This window comes from Jaculus jaculus, chromosome 6 (assembly GCF_020740685.1).
Source record: "Jaculus jaculus isolate mJacJac1 chromosome 6, mJacJac1.mat.Y.cur, whole genome shotgun sequence".
In the NCBI taxonomy this organism is placed as follows: Eukaryota; Metazoa; Chordata; class Mammalia; order Rodentia; family Dipodidae; genus Jaculus; species Jaculus jaculus.
Genome location: NC_059107.1, coordinates 166749909 through 166771723, shown reverse-complemented (window position 1 = coordinate 166771723; position 21815 = coordinate 166749909). Strand labels below are relative to the sequence as shown.

General features: G+C 44.4%; 1 protein-coding gene across 7 annotated transcripts in view; it reads right to left on the bottom strand.

The window, feature by feature from the left end:
- The window catches only part of Ppp6r2 (protein phosphatase 6 regulatory subunit 2), a 124896-nt gene extending 104037 nt beyond the window's left edge, over positions 1 to 20859 (bottom strand). For 4 of the 7 annotated variants that reach the window (XM_045151795.1, XM_045151792.1, XM_045151793.1 and 1 more), the window contains exon 1: positions 20770 to 20859. The gene's annotated coding sequence lies outside the window, so the exon portion shown is untranslated. The remainder of the gene's footprint in view (positions 1 to 20769) is intronic. The other 3 variants (XM_045151796.1, XM_045151797.1, XM_045151798.1) reach the window with 2 other exon arrangements.
- Positions 20860 to 21815: the final 956 nt, after the last annotated feature.

Here is a 21815-nt window from a genome sequence, read left to right as displayed (position 1 = left end):
CCTAAGGACCCTGGTTCGAGGCTTGATTCCCCAGGACCCACATTAGCCAGATGCACAAAGGGGCGCACGCGTCTGGAGTTCGTTTGCACTGGCTGGAGACCCTGGCGCGCCCATTCTCTCTCTCTCCCTCCCCCCCCCGCCTCTTTCTCTCTCTGTCACTCTCAAATAAATGAATAAAAATAAACAAATTTTTTTTAAAAAATTGAAACAAAAAAAGTAAAACCAAAATAAAGAAAAAAATAAAGATTTATTTATTTATTTGAGACAGGGAAAGAGAAAGAGAGAGGGAGTGAGTGAGAATGGGTGTGGCAGGACCTCCAGCCACTGCAAACGAACTCCAGATGCACGTGCCAACATGCGCATCTGGCTTACGTGGGACCTGGAGAATCGAACCTGGGCCCTCAGGCTTTGCAGGCAAGCGCCTTAACTGCTAAGTCATCTCTCCAGCCCCAACAAAAGATTTTTTTTAAAATATTTATTTACTTAAGAGTGACAAACAGAGACAAAGAGGCAGATAGAGAGAGAGAATGGGCACGCCAGGGCCTCTAGCCACTGCAACTCCAGACACATGCGCCCCCTTGTACATCTGGCTAATGTGGGTCCTGGGGAATTGAGCCTCGAACCGGAGTCCTTAGGCTTCACAGGCAAGTGCTTAACTGCTAAGCCATCTCTCTAGCTCAAAAGATTGTTTTTTTAAAAAGGAAGCTCTAGAGGCTGGAGCGATGGCTTAGTGGTTAAGGCTGTTGGGCCTTGAGAGGCCCAGACGTGAGTCCAAGTGGAACTTCCTGAGCCTAGCTTAAGTTTGGCGACCTGTCTCAGGCCAGCTATGACTCAACAGGGCGCCAAACTGCCTCTGGCCTGCTACTTCTGCAAAAAAGTTAGAATTCCAGCGTGAGCTTAGAACCAATCATTTCAAAAGTCGTAACATGCTATTGGCCCTTACACCTCATCCTTTCCTGAGATCCCCACCTTCATTCTCAATGCTATATAAGCATCTGCCTGTCACAATAAAGTGAGATTCTGCATCAACAAGTCTCCCGACGCAGTGTAGTTTTTCTCCAGTGACTAGGAGAGGTTCTGAGTCATCGATACTCACCATCCCGCTCAGCCCCAGGAAGAGACCAGTGGGCCTGGTTCTCTTACAGCCCTACCTGCTGGTGAGCTTGGCAGACTGGAGTCCAATGTGGGGCATCTCTCTGATGGAAAAACACTGACAGGCCAATCAGTCTGCAGGTGAGTGTACCCTCATAAATTATGATGCAGTCCTCCTATCAAAGGTGCTGACTTTTGCTTTTGTAACCTGTGCTTGCTTGTCAACATCTCTTCGTTCCCTTTCTCTTTCCTTTCACTTTTGGTTTGCCAGCAAGCTGCATCTACGGCATCTGTATTTCTAAATGGGTCATATGTCCCTGGTGGACACACCATGTGGGCAGACCTGGAGGAGACTCAAGGCATATTGCCCCCTCATTTGAGTGGGGACTCCGTCCCAGAAGACAGAGCAAACCTGCTGGGAAGATCTGCTCCCATCTGTGCCGTGTTTGGTATCATCGAGATGCCCCCTAAGGACACAGACTCGTCTGGCCGACGGATCTAAATTTGAACTTAATTCTGCAGCACATTTAGCTATTTTTTGAGTCCTTTGTGTTTGTGTTGTACTCATGTGTCTGTGTGTTGCTGTTGCCCTAACCAACCTCTTCCCTGTCAATGTTAATCCCGGCGGTAATTGCCTCACCGCCTGGTACCCCTGGGAGGCTCATGATTTAAAAGACCTTAAAAAGGCTGTCTCATAGGATGGACCTAATTCCCCCTGGGCTTATCATCAGTGTACCACCCAGGATTGGAAAAACCTTGCTAAAGCCATTCTTTCCGGCCCCCTGTACATAAAGTAGTATGCCTTCTTTCAGAATGAGTGCCGTACTCAGGCTGAGCGGAATCAGGCCGCTCAGCCCCCAGTCCCAATCACCTTCGGCATGCTCTTGGGCACCGCTGATGCGTTTTCCACAGGCCTCCAGCAAGCTGGCATCCCTGATCCATACCAGGATCAGGTGCAGGCTTTGGGAATGACTGCATGAAGGAAACTGGAAGAAGGCCCATCTGAGTCCGTCATCATAGGAATCACACAAAAAGCTAGTGAAGACTTGGCTACCTTCATAGAGAGGGTTGAAAAAAGTTTACAAAGAAAGTTTCCCCCTGGCCCCCTGCAAGAACAGTTCATTAAAATGCTGGTCTGGGAAGGCATGATGAGTGACCATAAGTTGGCCTGTGCTGGGCTAAAAGATCACTGTATGAGTAAATGGATTATAGCCACCAGAGATGTGGGATCGAGCTCCCATCAGGCGAGGGCCATGGCGTCAGCCTTACAGACTGCCCGCCATGAGGATATGGCTGCCCTGGTCTGTGCCCTCCAACAGACCTCAGGGGGAAAGGGGAGATCTTGTTATGGGTACGGCAAAGAGGGTCACTTTAAAAGGGAGTGCCCCAATTGGGCAAAAAATACCCCAAAAGACCCTGTGGCCCCTAACATGCCTCGTACCCATTGCCCCCGATGTAAGAAGGGTTTCCATTAGGCCAAGGATTGCAAATCTAAGTTCAGCCTTCAGGATGAGTCTTTAAACTCCCCCAGGGGCTATCCCCAGCCCTGTTACACACTGGACCGGTGCCCCTGATTCTGGGTCTAAGGCCAAAAATGACACTGTGGCCGACCTTACTGTCTCTCTCAAGGAAACAATTTGGCTGATAAAATGGCTTCTATACCTCAGTGTAATACTAATTAGAAAGGAGGAAGTCCCTCCTTCATGGCAGTTAGTCCCTGGTCTGCCTTTACTTGGTGTGGGCGGACAGTCAACATCCTGGGAAACAGCCAACTGGCAGCCCTGGACTGATACTGACGGTAACTGTGGGGAGGTGCGCCCTCTGGTGGTGTCTAGCCTAACGGCCAGCCTCCTAGGTTAGAATATACTTGGACAAGCTGAGGCTTATATCACCACTGAAACTATAGGAAGCAATCCTCAAGGGCTCTGCCCTAATTATCTTTGGCAAATTGATGTCACACACTATTCTCCATTTAGAAAGCTTAAATATATTTTTCTTTCTGTCGATACCTTTTCCCACACCTGCTGGGCATCGGCACATGCCAGGGAAAAATCTAAACATGCTATTAGCCATATGCTTCAATGCTTTGCCACCCTTGGACTACCTGACCAAGTTAAGACAGATAATGGCCCCTGCTTCGTAAGTAAGGCCTTTGGAGATTTTCTCCAGACCTGGAAAATCTCACATTCCATAGGCATCCCATACAACCCCAGGGGCCAGGCTATCTTTGAAAGATATAATCAGACTCTCAAGTCTCAATTACAAAAAACAAAAGGGGGAATCCACAAGACCAACTAAAAAAGGCATTATTTACCCTAAACATTTTAAACTTTTCTAAAGAAAATAAACAGTTATCCCCTTTTCAAAAACATTGGTCCTCATCTGTTACCTACAGTTCTATCTGGGTAAGATGGAGGGACCCGTTGACTGGGGCCTGCAGAGGACCAGCCCCACTCCTCACAGCAGGGCGAGGGTTTGGATGTGTTTTCCCTCAAGATGAAAAAAGACCCATTTGGGTACCAGCGAGAGACCTAAGATATTTGTTCCAATAAGGGGACACTGACAATCACTTCTCCAGGAGTGTCCCACCCCTGAGGACTATGCCTAAAATGGTCTTCACCCTGCTAAACCAAACAATTCCCTCCCGTGTGGAGGATCGCTGGCCTTGCCTCTGATCTGGACCTCCCCAGCTAATTGCAGTAATCACCAATGATACAACTACAGTTGCCCATGTGACCCTAAAAAATTGCTCTGCCACCTTTCCCATCCCCATTCAGCTGTTCCCAATGTCTCCTTCTGGAATTTGCATTTGGGCCCCACCTTCCCCTAATAATTCCAGTATAGACGTGGGATACATTCATCCTTCCTTCTGTACTTTTCTGCCCATCTTCTGGAATGGTTTATGTTTGCAGAGACAGGATGGCCTAGGACTTTCTGCCCACCAATTGGATGGGCCTTTGTGCCCCAGCCACCTTGATCCCAGATGTAGATATATCAGAGGGAGACCTAAGACAGCTGTACAAATGATACCTTTACTCGTTGGGTTGGGAATAACCGCAGGCATGACCACTGGGACAGCCAGGATGGGTATGGCAGTCCATCTCCACAGAAAGCTCTCTCTCCAGTTGATCAGGGACATAAAAGCCATGTCCAACACTATCCTTGATCTCCAACAAGAGCTAGAGTCCCTGGTTGAGGTAGTCCTATAAAACAGGAGGAGACTAGACCTATTAACAGCCGAAAAGGGAGGCATATGTTTGTTTTTACAGGAAAAATGCTGTTTCTACGCCAATAGATCAGGAATCATCAAGGACAAGATTAAGAGGCTCCAGGAAGACTTGGAGAGGAGGCGGCAGGACCTCCTGGACAACCCACTGTGGACGGGCTTACATGGCTTCTTACCCTACCTTCTCCCCCTACCTGGACCCCTCCTTCTCCTTCTCCTCACTGTCAGGCCTTGTGTAATTAATGAGATTACACAATTTATTCACCAATGGCTAGAGGCAATAAAACTTCATCAGGTCAAAATACATTGTCATAGGCTTGTTACTCAGGAGTCAAGCTCCTCATATGACTGGCTGTCCTCATATAACCGTCCCTCCTCTGCCCTCCATCTGACCAATGACAGGTAAGATCTCAGACAGGCTGGGACAACCTAAGACAGTTCATGGAGTGGATACTCAATGAGCTGGATACATGGTACCCAGTGATGGGTAAGATCCCCAGAGGGAGACAACCTAAGACAGGGGCCATGTTTTCCACTGGGCTTACAAAAACAAAAAGGGGATATGTCGGGCCTTGAGAGGCCCAGACACGAGGCCTAGCGGAACTTCCTGAGCCTAGATAAAATTTGGTGCCCTGCTGAGTCGTAGCTGGCCAGAGACAGGTCGCCAAACTTTAGGTAGGCTCAGTAAGTTCCACTAGGCCTCACATCTGGGCCTGTCAAGGTCCGATAAAGGCAATTGCTTGCAAAGCCTTAAGGACATAGGTTCAATTCCCCAGTAACCACATAAGCCACATGTGCATGGTGTCACAGGCATCTGGAGTTTATTTGCGGTAGCTAGAGGGCCCTGGTGCACCTATTCATTCTCATTCTCAGTCTCCCTTCAAATAAATAAGATATATAAAAGAAAATATAGCATTGAGAGGCACAGGTAACAGTTCAAGGCCAGAAGAGAGTTCCAGAACAGTCTGAGCTAGAGTGAGACCCTACCTCAAAATAACCAAAATAATAATAAAATTTAAGAAAAGCTGATATTAAGACTGGAGAGATGACTTAGTGGTTTAGGCACTTGCCTGCCAAGCCTAAGGACTTAAGTCTGACTCTCCAGGTCCCACATAAGCACACAAGGTGATGCAAGCACACTAGGTGGCACATGCATCTGGAGTTTGATTACAGTGGCTGGAAGCCCAAGCACACCAATTCTTTCTCTGTCTCTGTCTCTCTCTCTCTCTCTCTCTCTCTCTCTCACTAAAAAAAGAGAAAAGAAAAGAGAAGAAAAGCTGGTACCAAATCAAATGCCTTTCAAAATGCAAACATTGGCATAAAGAATACATACTTCCCAAAGAAGTTGCCTGGAAAGTCAAAACACCTGTTTGATTCCCCAGGACCCACATAAACTAGATGCACAAGATGGCGCATCTATCTGGAGTTTGTTTGCAATGGCTAGAGGCCCTGGCATCCTCTCTATATAAATATCTGCCTCTTTTTTTTTTCCTCTCTCTCCCTCCAATAAATAAGTAAAATACATGTATATGTACAGATACATACATACAAACATACATACATATAATATTTTTTAAAGAAACTATTGATTCATGCAACTAGATGAGTCTCTGCGAAGTTACCATCTAGTAAAGTAAACCAGTCCACAAAAGGTTAATATTACATGATTCCATTTATAACTTTTACCATTGCTTTGAGACAGGGTCTCATGTACCCGAGATTGGCTTCCAACTCAGTATGTAGCTGAAAATGACATTAAACTTCTGATCCTCTTTCCCCCACTTCCCAAGTACTGGAATTACAGGTTTGTGCTTCTGAACTGCCACCAAAACACTGCCACCATTACCACTGCTGCAACATTTGGGCTACTTTTCTTTATTTGGTGTTTTGAGACAGTCTTGTTCTGTACTCCAGGTTGGCCTTGAACTTGCAGGCATCCTTGTACATGTGCTCCCAAGTGCTGGGATTATAGTTATACACCATCATGCATGACCTCTTTTTTATTCATTTGTTTTTTTGAAGTAGGGTTTCAGTCTATCCTGGGCTGACCTGAAACTCACTCTGTAGTCCCAGGCTGGCCTTGAACTCACAGTGTTCCTCCTACCTTAACCTCCCAAGTGCTGGGATTAAAGATGTGTACCATGTCTTAAAATTTTTATTTATTTATTTATTTATTTGAAAAAAAAAAAAGGTAGATAAAGAGACAGAAAGGGCATGCCAGGAATCCTAGCCACTGTAAATGAACTTCAGATGCATGTGCATCTGGCTTAAGTGGGTATTGGGGAATCAAACCTGGGTCCTTAGGCTTTTCAGGCAAGTGCCTTAACTGCTAAGACATCTCTCCAGCACTTTAAAAAAAAAAAAAATTTTTTTTTTAATTTGTTCATGGGGGGCTGGAGAGGTGTCTATGTGGCTAATGCTTTTGTCTGCAAAGCCTAAAATCTCAGGTTCAATTCCCTAGTACCTGTATAATGCCAGATGTACAAGGGGCCACATTACTCTGGAGTTTGTTTGCAATGACTAGGGGCCCTGGTGGACCCATTTTCCCTCCCTTCCTCCTTCCCTCTATCCCCCCTCCCACTTTCTCTCTCAAATAACTTTTTATTTTATTTTATTTTATTTTTGTTTTGTTTTGTTTTTTGAGGTAGGGTCTCACTCTAGCTCAGGCTGACCTGGAATTCACTATGTAGTATCAGGGTGGCCTTGAACTCACAGCAGTCTTCCTATCTCTGCCTCCCAAGTGTTGGAATTAAAGGTGTGCACCACCATGCCCGGAGAGTAAAATACTTTTTTAAAATATTTATTTATCGTTGTGAGTTCAAGGCCACCCTGAAACTACAGTGAATTCCAGATCAGCCTGGGCTAGAGTGAAACCCTACCTTGAGAAAACAAAACAAAAATATATACCTATATTTATTCACAGGAACTGGGGAAATGGCTCAATGGTTAAAGGTACTTTTATGCAAAATCTGCCTGCTCTGGTTCAATCTCAGTACCCACAAAAAGCCAGATTCACAAAGTGATGAATGCATCTACTATTCATTTGTAGCAGTAAGAAGCCCTGGTAGACCCATACTCACTCTCTGCTTCCAAATAAATAAATACATATTTTTTTCTGGGTTTTTTTTCCTTTTTTCTATAAAAGTTTTTAATTTTTTTTATTTTAGAATGTATGTGGGTATAAATATATGTGAAGGTTAGAGGACAGCTTTCAGATTGGTTCCACCTCATTTAAGGCAAGGTCTCTTTCAATCACCACTCTGTTCAAATCTTTTAGGAAATTCTCCTGTCTGTACCTTCCTTCTCACTGTAGGTATGCTGGAATTATAGAAGCCTGCCACATCTTCTAATTTAAAAAAAAATTGGGTGGGAGGGGCTGGAGAGAAGGCTTAGTGGTTAAGGTGCTAAGACCCAGGTTTGACTCTCCAGGTCCCACATAAGTCAGATGCACTTGGTGGTGCATGACTCTGGAGTTCGTTTGCAGTGGCTAGAGGCCCTGGTACACCCATTCTCACTTTTTCTCTCCACCTCTCTGTCTCAAATAAATAAATAAATAAACCAACAAACAAACAAACATCAGGGTCTAATATGGAAGAGGTGGCAGAAAGAATGTAAGAGCCAAAGGAAGGGTAGGACTCCTTACAATGTGCTCCCTCCAGACATAAAATGGCCTGGATATCCATGACTTCATAGTGCCTGACACTACCTACACAAGGCCATCATAAGAGGAGGAAAAGATCAAGACATCAAAATAAAAGAAAGACTGATTGAGAGGGGGAGGGGATATGATGGAGAATGGAATTTCAAAGGGTAAAGTGGGGGTAGGGAGGTTATTACCATGGAATATTTTTTATAATCATGGAATGTTAATAAAAATTGAGAAAAAATTTTTTAAAAAAGATAACAACTGTCAACCAAGGTTACTTTATTCTGCAAAGCTACCCATTCAAATAGATAGAGAAATAAGGACATTCTACAACCAAAACAGGCTAAAGGAATATTTGAATACAAAAGCATCTCTACAGAAAATACTTGAAAGAATCCTCTATGCTGAAGAGAAAGAAAAGCACACATGTAAGGAACCTGGAAAAAAACCAAACAATACTCAAATACTAGTTAACACAAGAGAACAAAGCTAAAACTGAAGGAATTACCCCAAAAAAATGGCAAAAATAAATATACACCTTTCAATAATATCTCTTAATATCAAGAGCCTCAACGCCCCAACTCAAAGGCATAGGTTTGCACACTGGGTTAAAAAGCAGGATCCTCCAACTTGTTGCCTCCAAGAAACTCACCTTTCTACAACGGATGGGCACTTTCTTAGGGTGAAAGGTTGGAAAACAGTGTTTCAAGCAAATGGGCCTAGAAAGCAAGCAGGGATTGCTATCCTAGTATCTGACAAGGTAGACATCAGTCCAACATTAGTTAAGAAAGGTAAGGAAGGTCAGTTTATATTGATTAAAAGCACACTCCAACAGGAGGACATTACAATCCTACACATATATGCACATAATATGGGGGCTCCCAACTTCATCAAACAAACACTATTAGAACTAAGGTCACAGATAACAACACCAAACACAGTTGTAGTGTGTGACGTCAACACCCCACTATCATCAATTGACAAGTCACCCCACAAAAAATTAAACAGAGGCATCTGGAGTAAATGAGATCAAAGAACAAATGGACCGAACAGATATATACAGGACATTTCATCCAAATACTGCAGAATATACATTCTTTTCAGCATTACATGGAACATTCTCTAAAATAGACCAAATATTAGCACACAAAACAAATCTTAACAAATACAGGAAAATTGAGATAATTCCTTGCATCCTATCTGACCATTGTAGGAACTAAATTACAAATCAATACCAAGAAAAGCTACAGAGCACAAAAAATCATGGAAACTAAAACAACACACTACTAAATGATGAATGAATCAATGAAGAAATCAAGAAGAAAATAAAAAAATTCATAGTCAAATGATAATGAGAACACAACATACCTAAACCTTGCAGACACAATGAAGGCGGTCCTAAGAGGGAAATTTATAAATTTAAGTGCCTATATTAAGAAATTAGAAAGGTCTCAAGTAAACAACCTAATGCTTCACCTTAAAGCCTTGGAAAGGGCTGGAGAGATGGCTTAGCAGTTAAGGGCTTGCCTGTGAAGACTAAGGACCCAGGTTCAAGGCTTTATTCCCCAGTACACACGTTAGCCATTTGCACAAGGGGGCACACATGTCTGGAGTTCATTTGCAGTGGCTGGAGGCCCTGGTGTGCCCATTCTCTCTCTCTCTATCTGCCTCTTTCTCCCCCCCCCGCTTCCTCTCTCTGTCACTCTCAGAGAAATAAATAAAAATGAACAAAAAAAAAGCCTTGGAAAAAGATAAGCAAGGCAAACTGAAAATCAGTAGATGGGAAGAAATAATAAAGATTAGGGCAGAAATTAATGAAATAGAAACCAAATAAAACATTCCATACAATCAATGAAACAAAGAGTTGGTTCTTTGAAAGGATAAACAAGATTGATAAACCCTTAGCAACTCGGACCAAAAGAAAGAGAGAAGAGGCACAAATTAATAAAATTAGAGATGAAAAAGCAGCATCACAACAGATACCAGAGAAATTTAAAAAATCATAAGGACATACTATAAGAACATATACTCCACTAAGTTTGAAAATCTGAAAGAAATGGATGATTTCCTTCATCTATATGACCTACCTAAATTAAATCAAGATTATATTAATTACTTAAATAGACCTATAACAAGTATGGAGATCCAAGCAGTTATCAAAAATCTCCCAACTAAAAAAAGTCCAGGCCCAGATGGATTCACTGCTGAATTTTACCAGACCTTCAGAAAAGAACTAACACCATTGCTTCTTAAGCATTTCCATAAAATAGAAAAAGAAGGAATCCTACCAAACTCCTTCAATGAAGCCAGCATCACCCTGATAACAAAACCAGGCAAAGATGGAAAAAAAAAAAAGAAAATTACAGACCAATCTCCCTCATGAACATAGACGCAAAAATACTGGCAAACAGAACACAAGAATATGTCAGAGATCATTCATTCCAAACAAGTAGGCTTTATCCCAGAGATGCAGGGATGGTTCAACATATGCAAATCAATAAATGAAATACGTTATAAAAATGGACTGAAGGATAAAAATCTCATGATCATCTCATTAGATGCAGAGAAAGCATTTGACAAAATCCAACATCCCTTCATGATAAAAGTTCTACAGAGACTGGGAACAGAAGGAACATATCAATACAATAAAGGCTATTTATGACAAGCCTACAGCCAACATATTACTAAGTGGGGGAAAACTGGAAGCATTTCCACTAAAATCAGGAACAAGACAAGGGTGTCCATTTTTCCCACTTTTATGTAATATAGTACTGGAAGTCCTAGCCATAGCAATAAGGCAAGAGACGCACCTAAAAGGGGTACAAATTGGAAAGGAAGAGATCAAGTTATCATTATTTTCAGATGACATTGTTTCGATACATAAAGGACCCTAAAGACTCTACCAGCAAACTGTTAGAGCTGATAAACACCTATATCCATGTAGCAGAATACAAAATAAATAGACAGAAATGAGTAGCCTCCCTATTTGCTAACAACAAACACACAGAGGATGAAATTAGAGAAGCACTCCCATTCACAATTGCATCAATAATAATAATAATAATAATGTACCTTGGAATAAACCTAACCAAGGAAGTGAAGGATCTCTACAATGAAAACTTTAAAACACTCAAGAAAGAAATTGCAGAAAACACTAGGAAATGGCAAAACATCCCTTGTTCTTAGATTGAAAGAATAAATATTGTGAAAATGGCAATCTTACCAGAAGCAATCTACACATTTAATGCAATCCCCATCAAAATTCCAATAGCTGGGAAATGGAACCAGCCAAGATCTCTCTCAACTGATGAGTGGAAAATAAAGATATGTCACACTTATACAATGGAGTTCTACTCAGTGGTAAAGAAAAATGAAGTTATGATTTGCAGGAAAATGGATGGATCTGGAAAGGATTATACTAAGTGAGGTAACCCAGACCCAGAAAGCCAAGCATCGCATGTTCTCTCTCCTATGTGGATCCTAGCTACAGATGATTGGACTTCTGTGTGAGTAGGAAGAAAACTCAGTAGCAAAGGCCAGTAAGCTAGAAAAGAGATATAAAGGGAAGAGAAAGGAACGGAGGGGTTACTTAATAGGATGGTATTGTATTTATGTAAGTAGAAGAATAGATTAATGGGAGTGAAAAGGTCCAAGTAAGGTCAGGAGAAGGGATTGAGTAAAGGAAAGATGGAGAGAGGGCTAATCAAAATCTAAAAGGATATAAATAAATCTTATGGAAACCTAGTTTTTTGGACAATGGGACACTCAGGAGCCATAGATTGTTGCTAAAAAATTTTCAGTGCCAGAGTGGGATAACTTCCAGTAAGTTGTTGGCCAGGGAGGTCCCTGATGCTCCCAAAACATTATAGACCATTGCCGAGACCCTTGGTTTCCCACCAGGAATAGACTGTAACACTCTATTGCTGAAGACTCCACATACTTGGGCTGCAAGGCCAATCAGAAATCCTGCTGGAACTGAGCAGATAACCTCCTCCATGTAGACCAGCTGACAGAAAGCTGGAAGAAGCCATTCTGCATGCAGTTCAATGGCAGAAAGAGAAATCACCAGTGAAAATACTCAACAATGGACACTGCAAGACTTATATTTGGCCACCCAGGCCAAATGTGCTAACCGGTGCAATAGTAGCACATCTGTCATGGTGGAAACCAACTGCCGTCTAATTGGACTGGAGGCCCACTCCATGAAAAGGAATACATCCCTGATACTGAAAACTTAAAACATGGGTAATCATGAGCCCTAGGGGTGTAATGTCTGCTGCTGTCTGGCTAAATGTATATACTATGCCTATCAAACTGACCAGTAAGCACTTCTCTTAATGTTCATACCTATATATTAATGCTACTCTTACTTTTGGTAGAGAATCTTCTCTTTTCTTATGTCAGTAACCTTGGGAAGACTAAGAAGACATCATGGTGCTGGAAAGTGACTGGAGTGCTCAGTACTGCAATGTCTCTATCACATCTTCCAAGGCTCAGGGTCTATTGCAGAAAAGGTGGCAGAAAGAATGTAAGAGCCAAAGGAAGGGTAAGACTCCTTATAACGTGCTCCCACAGGACACAAAATGGCTTGGATATCCATGACCTCACAGTGCCTGACACTACCTACACAAGACCATCATAAGAGGAGGAAAAGATCATGACATCAAAATAAAAAAGATACTAGCTGGTACACGCCTTTAATCCCCAGCACTCAGAAGGCAGAGGTAGAAGGATTGCCATGAGTTCAAGGCCACCCTGAGATGACAGAGTTAATACCAGGTCAGCCTGGACCAGAGTGAGACCCTACCTCGAAAAACCAATAAATAAATAAAAGAGATATTGATTGAGATGGGGAGAGGAGATGATGGAGAATGGAGTTTCAAAGGGGAAAGTGGGGGGAGGGTATTGCCATGGGATATTTTTTATAATCATGGACATTGTTAATAAAAATTTGAAAAAAGTTTAAAATAGGGCTGGAACAATGGCTTAGCAGATAAGGCATGTGCCTGCAAAGCCAAAGGACCCCAGTTCAATTCTCCAAGACCCACATAAGCCAGATGCACAATGGGGTACATGTATCTGGAGTTCATTTGCAGTGGCTGGAGGTCCTGGCATGCCCATTTTCTCTCTCCTTCTCTCTTCCTCTCGCTTTCTCAAATAAATAAATAAAAATAAAAGTTGAAGAAAATTAAAAAAGAGTCCCCCTAGCTTTAAAAAAAAAAAAAAAAGATGCCAGGTGTGGTGGCGCACGCCTTTAATCCCAGCACTCAGGAGGCAGAGGTAGGAGGATCGCCGTGAGTTCGAGGCCACCCTGAGACTCCATAGTGAATTCCAGGTCAGCCTGGGCTAGAGTGAAACCCTACCTCGAAAAAAAAAAAAAAAAAAGAATTCTACATGTAGTTCAATGGGAGAAAGATATACCACCAGTGAAGATACTCAACAGTGGACACTGCAAGCCTTATAATTGGCTAGCCAGGCCAAATGAGCCAACGGGTGCAATAGTGGCACGTCTATCATGGTGGAAACCAATTGCCCTCCAACTGGACTGGAGGCCAGCTCCATGGAAGTGAATATATCCCTGATACTGAAAACTTAAAACAGGGTAGTCATGAGCCCTAGGGGTGTAACACCTGCTGATGTCTGGATAAATGTATATACTATGCTTATCAAACTGCCCAGTAAGCACTTCTCTTAATGTTCATACCCTTATATTAATGCTACTCTTACTTTGGGTAGAGAATCTTCTCTTTTCACATGGCAATGACCTTGGGATGACTCAGAAGGTACCAAAATGCTGGAAAGAAGTGACTGGAGTACTGAGTAACATCTCAATCACACCTTTCAAGGCTCAGGGTCTAATGTGGAAGAGGTGGCAGGAAGAATGTAAGAGCCAAAGAAAGGGTAGGACTTCTTACAACGTGCTCCCTTCAGACATAAAATGACCTGGATATCCATGACCTCATAGTGCCTGACACTACCTACACAAGACCATCATAAGAAGAGGAAAAGATCATGACATGAAAATAAAAGAGAGATTGATTGTGATGGGAAGGGGATATGATGGAGAATGGAATTTCAAAAAAGGTAGGGGTAGGGAGGGTACTACCATGGGATATTTTTTATAATCATGGAAGTTGTTAATAAAAATTGAGAAAAAAAAAAGAGGGCTGGAGAGATGGCTTAGCAGTTAAGTGTTTGCCTGTAAAGCCTAAGGACCCCGGTTTGAGGCTCGATTCCCCAGGACCTGTGTTAGTCAGATACACAAGGGGCGCACGCGTCTGGAGTTTGTTTGCAGTGGCTAGAGGCCCTGGTGCACCCATTCTCTCCCTCCCTCTTTCTCTCTCTCTGTACCTTCTCTGCCTGTCACTCTGAAATAAAAATGAACAACAAGAGCCAGGCGTGGTGGCACACACCTTTAATCCCAGCACTTGGGAGGCAGAGGTAGGAGGATTGCTGTGAGTTCAAGGCCACCCTGAGACTCCATAGTGAATTCCAGGTCAGCCTGGGCTAGAGTGAGACCCTACCTCAAAAAAAAAAAAAAAGAAATAAAGAAAAAAAAATGAACCACAAGAGAGTCCCGCCTAGCGGTTAAGGTGCTTGCCTGCAAAGCCAAAGGACCTTGGTAGAACCCATGTAAGCCAGATGCACAAGGTGGCACATACATCTGGAGTTCGTTTGCAGTGTCTGGAAGTCCTGGTGCGTCCATTCTCATTCTCTCTCTCTTCCTGTCTATCTGCCTCTTTCTCTCTCTCAAATACATAAAAATAATTTTTTAAAGTTTAAAATTAAAAAAAGTAGCTAGGGTCTAGAGAATGGCTTAGCAATTAAGGCACTTGCCTGTGAAGCATAAGGACCCAGGTTCAATTCCCCAATACCCACATAAATCAGATACACAAAGTGCCACATATATCTGGAGTTTGTTTGCAGTGGCCAGAGGCCCTGGTGTACCCATTCTCTATCTGTCTCTTTCTAATAAATAAATAAATAAGTAAATAAATAAATAAATAAAATATTTAAAGACGATTTGGTAGTGGTTACCGTACATACCAGACTCTTCTTGCTCACACACCTGTTCAGCACCCTCTAACAAACCCAATCTGGTTGAGATTAAGAAATTCCAGCCAGGCATGGTGGTGCACGCCTTTAATCCCAGCACCCGGGAGGCAGAGGTAGGAAGATCACAGTGAATTCAAGGCCACCCTGAGACTACATAGTGAATTCCAGGTCAGCCTGAGCCAGAGTGAGACCCTACCTCGAAAAAAAAAAAAAAAAATCCATAAACTGAAATTGAAAAAGACAGAGAAAAAAAACTCTACCTTCAAAAGAAACCATCAAGGACTGCTGTGAGTTCCAGGTCAGTCAAAAAAGCAAAACAACTTGGGAGGCAGAGGTAGGAGGATCGAGTTCGAGGCCACGCTGAGATTACATAGTGAATTCCAGGTCAGCCTGGGCTAGAATGAGGTTCTACCTCAAAAAATAAAAATAAACCTCGAAAAACCAAAATAAATGAATAATCAAAAAAAAAAAACCATCAAATAGGAGAAGCAAGCAGGAGAATCATAATGAGGTGAGCACCACCAATATGCACTGTATATTACATACATTGCCTTTTTTTCTTTTGCTTTATGTTTTTCTAAGGTAGGGTCTCACTCTAGCCCAGGCAGACCTGAGATTCACTATGGAGTCTCAGGGTGGCCTCGAACTCACAGTGATCCTCCTACCTCTGCTTCCCGAGTGCTGGGATTAAAGGCACAGGCATTGACTTCTTATTGTACTTCTTTTAGCTGATCTACTTTATAAGATGCAAAGAGATTGGATCAAGTTTAAATGATAGTGCTGCCCCTTTCCCATTAAAGAATAGGGAACTACTGACAAGGCCATGCCTTCCTCTCCCATCTGGGTCTGGATGGCTGGAAAGGAAAAGAACATGCATGACCGGGCGTGGTGGCGCATGCCTTTAATCCCAGCACTCGGGAGGCGGAGGTAGGAGGATCACTGTGAGTTCGAGGCCACCCTGAGACTCCATAGTGAATCTCAGGTCTCACACCCATAATCCCAGCACACCAAATGCTGAGGTAGGAGAACTAATGTGAGTTCAAGTCCAGCCTAGGATACAGAATGAATTCCAGGTCAGCCTGGCCTAGAATGAAACTCTACCTCAAATACCCCAAAAAATGTTTAAAAGGAAGCCAGGCATGATGGTGCACGCCTTTAATCCCAGCACTCGGGAGGCAGAAGTAGAAGGATTGCCATGAGTTCAAGGCCACCCTGAGACTACATAACGAATCCCCACCACCACCAAAAAAAAAAAGTTTAAGCAAAACAAGGGGCTGGAGAGATGGTTTAGTGGTTAAGTGCTTGCCTGCAAAGCCTAAGGATCCAGGTTCAATTCCCCATTACACATGTAAACCACAAGGTGGCACATGTGTCACACATGAGGCAGAGCAGCAGCAGCTTAGAAATCAAGGTGGCACATGTGTCTGGAGTTCCTTAGCAGTGGCTGGAAGGGCCATCATCTGCTTCTTCCCCCACTCCAAATAAATAAATGAAATATTAAAAAAAAAATGGGCTGGGAAGATGGTTCAGTGGTTAAATAAAGGCACTGGTGGCTTGGGTTCAATTCCCCAGTACCCACATAAAGGCAGATGCACAAACTGGCACATGTATCTAGAGTTTGCTTGCAGTGGCAAGATGCCCTGATGTACACACACACACACACATATACACTTTTTTTTTTTCTTTTTTTTGTCTTTAGAGGTAGAGTAAGGTCTTGCTCTAGCCCAGGCTGACCTGTAATTCACCATGTACTCTCAGGGTAGCCTTGAACTCATGATGATCCTCCTACCTCTGCCTCTCAAGTGCTGTGATTAAAGGCATGCACCACCATGCCCAGCTTCTCTCTCTCTTTCTGATTACAAATAATAAAAACATTTTTTGTTGTTTGTTTTTTTCAAGTAAGGTCTCACTCCATCCTGGGATTTATTCTATGAGTTTGATGCCTGAGACTACATAGTGAATTCCAAGTCAGCCTAGGCTAGAGCAAGACCCTAACTCAAAAAACCAAAATAAATAAAATAATATCCAGCCGGGCATGGTGGCACATGCCTTTAATCCCAGCACTCAGGAGGCAGAGGTAGGAGGATTGCCATGAGTTTGAGGCCACCCTGAGACTCCATAGTGAATTCCAGGTCAGCCTGGGCTAGAGTGAGACCCTACCTCGAAAAGAAACCAAAAATAAAATAAAATAAAAAGTAATACCTAAACAGGGCTGGAGAGATGGCTTAGTGGTTAAGATGCTTGCCTGTGAAGCCTGAGGACCCAGGTCCAATTCCCCAGGATCCATATAAAACAGATTCTCAAGATGGCACATGCGTTGGAATTTGTTTGCAGTGGCTAGAGGCTTTGGTGTGCCCATTCTCTTTCTTTACCTCTTCCCCCCCCCCCCCGCCTCTCTCAAATAAATAAATTAAATAAAAACTTAAAAAGCTGGGAAGCTGGGCGTAGTGGCACACACCTTTGATCCCAGCACTCGGGAGGCAGAGGTAGAAGGACCACTATGAGTTTGAGGCCACCCTGAGACTACATAGTGAATTCCAGCTCAGCCTGGACTAGAGAGCAAGACCCTGCTTTGAAAAACTAAAACAGATAAATAAATATTAAATTTTTAAAAATACTGAAAGATGCCAGGTGTGGTGGCACACGCCTTTAATCCTAGCTCTTGGGAGGCAGAGGCAGGAGGATCACTGTGGGTTCAAGGCCACCCTGAGACTACATAGTGAATTCCAGGTCAGCCTGGGCCAGAGTGAGACCTTACCTCAAAAAACAAAAACAAAGCCGGGCATGGTGGCGCACGCCTTTAATCCCAGCACTCGGGAGGCAGAGGTAGGAGGATCGCCATGAGTTCAAGGCCACCCTGAGACTACAGAGTTAATTCCAGGTCAGCCTGGACCAGAGTGAGACCCTACCTCGAAAAACCAAAAAAAAAAAAAAAAAAAAAAAACAAAAACAAAAACAACAACAACAAAAAAACCCGAAAGAAAGAGAATTAGGCTGGTGGCACATACCTTTAATACCAATACTTTTCTTGGGAGGCAGAGCAGCAGCAGCTTAGAAATCATGCTAAGCGTTCTCATTTCACACCACTCTTCTATTAATACCATAGCTCCACTTCCAAAATATTTCTCTATGTCAACCACTAAATCTTTTTCTTTCTTTCTTTTTTTTTTTTTTTTTTGTTTTTTTGAGGTAGGGTCTCACTCTAGCCCAGGCTGACCTGGAATTCACTATGGAGTCTCAGGGTGGCCTTGAACTCATGGCAATCCTTCTACCTCTGCCTCCCAAGTGCTAGGATTAAAGGCGTGCGCCACCACGCCGGCTCAACCACTAAATTTTAAGCCACAATGATACTCCCCTCCTTTCCATGCATCAATATTCATATGACCACAGTATTTTTCAGTCCATCTCCAGCCTTGGTTCTCCTCACAACCCAGATTTGAAGCCCAGCTCTTCACCAGATCCTCTGCAAGGTACAAGTTGAATGGAAGACTAACTTTCCAACTCAGGATCCTTTCTAGCTTCCCCTTAACCTAGACACATTGCCTTACCTACATTCCTGCAGGAGATGCAGCCTTTTTCTACCTCAAGGTCTCTATCAACTGTCCTCTCAGTCTGTTAAGCTATCTCCTCCCAAGCACTACCACCAAGTGTATACACACACTTCTCACTTTCAAGAGCTTGGCTGACATGAGAATTAGAGAAGTCAAAAAGGAAAAGGGGGACTGGAGAGATGGCTTAGCAGTTAAGGCACATGCCTATGAAGCCCAAGGACCCCGATACAATTCTCCAAGTCCCACAAAAGCCAGATGCACAAGGTGGCACATGTGTCTGGAGTTCGTTTGTAGCGACTAGAGATCCTGCTGTGCCCATTCTCTCTCTATACCCCCCCCCGTCTCTAATAAATACATAAATAAAATCTTAAGCCGGGCATGGTGGTGCACGCCTTTAATCCCAGCACTGGGGAGGCAAAGATAGGATCACCATGAGTTCGAGACCACCCTGAGACTCCATAATGAATTCCATTCCAGGTCAGCATGAGCTAAAGTGAGACCCTAACTCAAAAGAAAATTTAATTAATTAATTAAATTTAATTCAAAAAAAAAAAAAAGGAAAAGAGGCCTGGAATGGTGGTAGTCACCTTTAGTTCCAGCATAGAGGTAAGAGGCAAAGGGAGGAGGATCACTGTGAGTTCAAGACCAGTCTGAGAGTACATGGTGAATTCCAGGTCAACCTGGGCTAGAGGAAAAGGAGGTCTAGGCAGATGGCTTAGTGTGTTAAAGGCACTTGTTTGCAAAGCCTGGCAGCTCAGGTTCAATTCCACAGTACCCACGTAAAGCCAGATGCACAAAGTAGCACTTGTATCTGGAGTTCATGTGCAATGTGGCAGAAGGCCCTGGTGTGCCCATACTTGCGGTGTGTGTTTGTGTTTCTCAAATAAATAAGTAAGTAATATTTTTTAAAAAGTAGTGGGTGGGGAGGGGTGGTGCATGCCTTTAATCCCAGCACTTGAGAGGCAGAGGTAGGAGGATCACCATGAGTTCAGTTCAAGGCCACCCTGAGACTACATAGTGAATTCCAGGTCAGCCTGAGCTGCAGTGAAACTCTACCTCAATAATCCAAAAAAAAAAAAAAAAAAAAAAAAGCCGGGAGTGGTGACACACAACTTTAATCCCACTACTCAGGAGGCAGAGATAGGAGGATCGCCGTGAGTTCGAGGCCACCCTGAGACTACATAGTTAATTCCAGGTCAGCCTGGGCCAGAGTAAGAACCTACCTCAAAAAAAAAAAAAAAGAAAAAAGAAACAAGAAACAAACAAACCAAGGGCATATCAGGCAGAAGATATAAATGGGGGTGTGAGTGAACGCATAACAGGCTAGAGAAAGACAAAAGGACAGATGGTGAGAAACTTGGGGTGGAGGGTTGCAGTAAGAGGCAGGAGCTAAGTAGAAGTGCCAGACTGAAGTGACAGGGCAAGGGATTAGTAGCAAATTGGAAGTACCTTAAGTAGTGAGTGGCTGCAGGAATACAAAATAGCAGGTGGGGAGGTTCCGTAGAGGGAGCCTAATAGAGTATGGGGGGAAAAAAAGGTGATGGGGATGGAAGAAGGAATGAGCACTTAGGGGTAAAGAGACAGGCCAGGGAAGGTGACAGAATGGCCATGGGTTACTGGTGACATCTGGGTAATGGAAACAGAGGTCAGAGTTAGTGGTTAGCAGTGGTCACTGACAGGAGAGGGGCAGCGAGGGAACACTGACAGGTGGAAGGAATGCTAACAGAGGGACAGGGCACTGATGAGAATTCATGAAAGATGAAGAAGAGGGAGGGAACACAGTCTTCCTCCACAGATACCAAGGTCCGTCACACTTTTAAGGGCACTGAGAAGGGAAGAGATCTTAATTAGCAGAGAGGACACTTGGAGAGGGAGGTCATTGATAGGCTGGGGCTGGTACTAAGAATGGGGACAATGACAGACCACTGGGACGAGGGGGGTGTAGGTGACACGAAGGAAACTAATCGACGGGGGTTGACTGACAGGCAAGAGCACTAGCTGAGGGGCTGAAGAGACTGAATGACGGAATGAATGACAGGATGGGAGTGCTTCCTGACAGGGGAGCCGACTGACAGGGCGCAGAGTGACCAAGGCGCTGACCACTGACGCGGCGCTGACAGGACGCTGACTGACAAGGCGCTGACTGGCGGAGGGGGTTCGTTGGCTCCCCGGGCCCGAGAGCGGTCGGCGGGACTCACCTGCCCCGTGGGCCGGGTGTCGCGACGACTCCTTGGCGGCCCGAGGACAGTGCGCTGGCAGAAAGGCAGTGCGGGCGGCCTGGGGCGGGCCGCACGCACATGGGCCCGGCCCCCAGCGCGGCGCCTCGGGACGCAGGCGAGGCCGGCAAGCAGCTCGGGACTGGCTGGGGCCGCGGGCCGGATCACTCCAAAATGGCGGCTGCGGTGGCGCGCGCGCTCCGGGAGCCGGCCTGCGAGAATCTGCGTGCGCGGCCAGGGTCGGTGGAGGCCGGGCCATCGGGGCGTGGGGCGGGGCTACTGGGGCGCCTGGAGTCTGCGTGAAAGGGGAGGGGCCGTTGATGGGCGGAGAGGAGGACACTTGGGAGGTCTCGGACACCGGGGACCACCAATCGGCTGGTACTGGGAGCTGAGACTGACCCTTCGCGGGGTACGGGAAGGTCCCGATCCTCCAGGGCCTTCTCTGTAAAGCCTCTCCCCTGCTCTGTGACAAACTTGGAGCACGTGCCAGCCCAGGTGAGTGCGCAGATCGCCTCTGCGTCCTGTTTACTAGCTGGGCTGGCAGCCACTGTACATCCTTTTTGCTCCCCAGGTGACCTTTAGGGTTTTTTGTTTGTTTGGTTAGTTGGTTAGCTAGTTAGCTAGTTGTACACACCGTCCAGCGGTTTAGATGGACGCGACATGAACACACAACACGCAAAATATGATTTAGTGGAGGTTGAAGTAGATGCACGAGTACTCCCCCAATTGACTGGACTTGCAGTTTTTATTCAGTTTCAAGCAGTCAAAGCTATGGAGAGTCCGAGCATAAGACAGATCACGAGTTTGTGTCAGGTCAGATCAGATCACGAGCGAGCTGTTTATGTTTATTCCATCAGGAAATCTTTGGAGAAGCTGAGAGAGAGCTCCTACCTTCAAGAAGCTCCACCCAAGGTGCACAGCCTTCCATGTCCTCAGGCTTAGTTTATATAAAGATTACCCTGTTAGGAATTAGCTTGATAGCCAGTTTTGGTTTTGGTTTTACTGAAACATGCCAGCGTCCAGCCCTG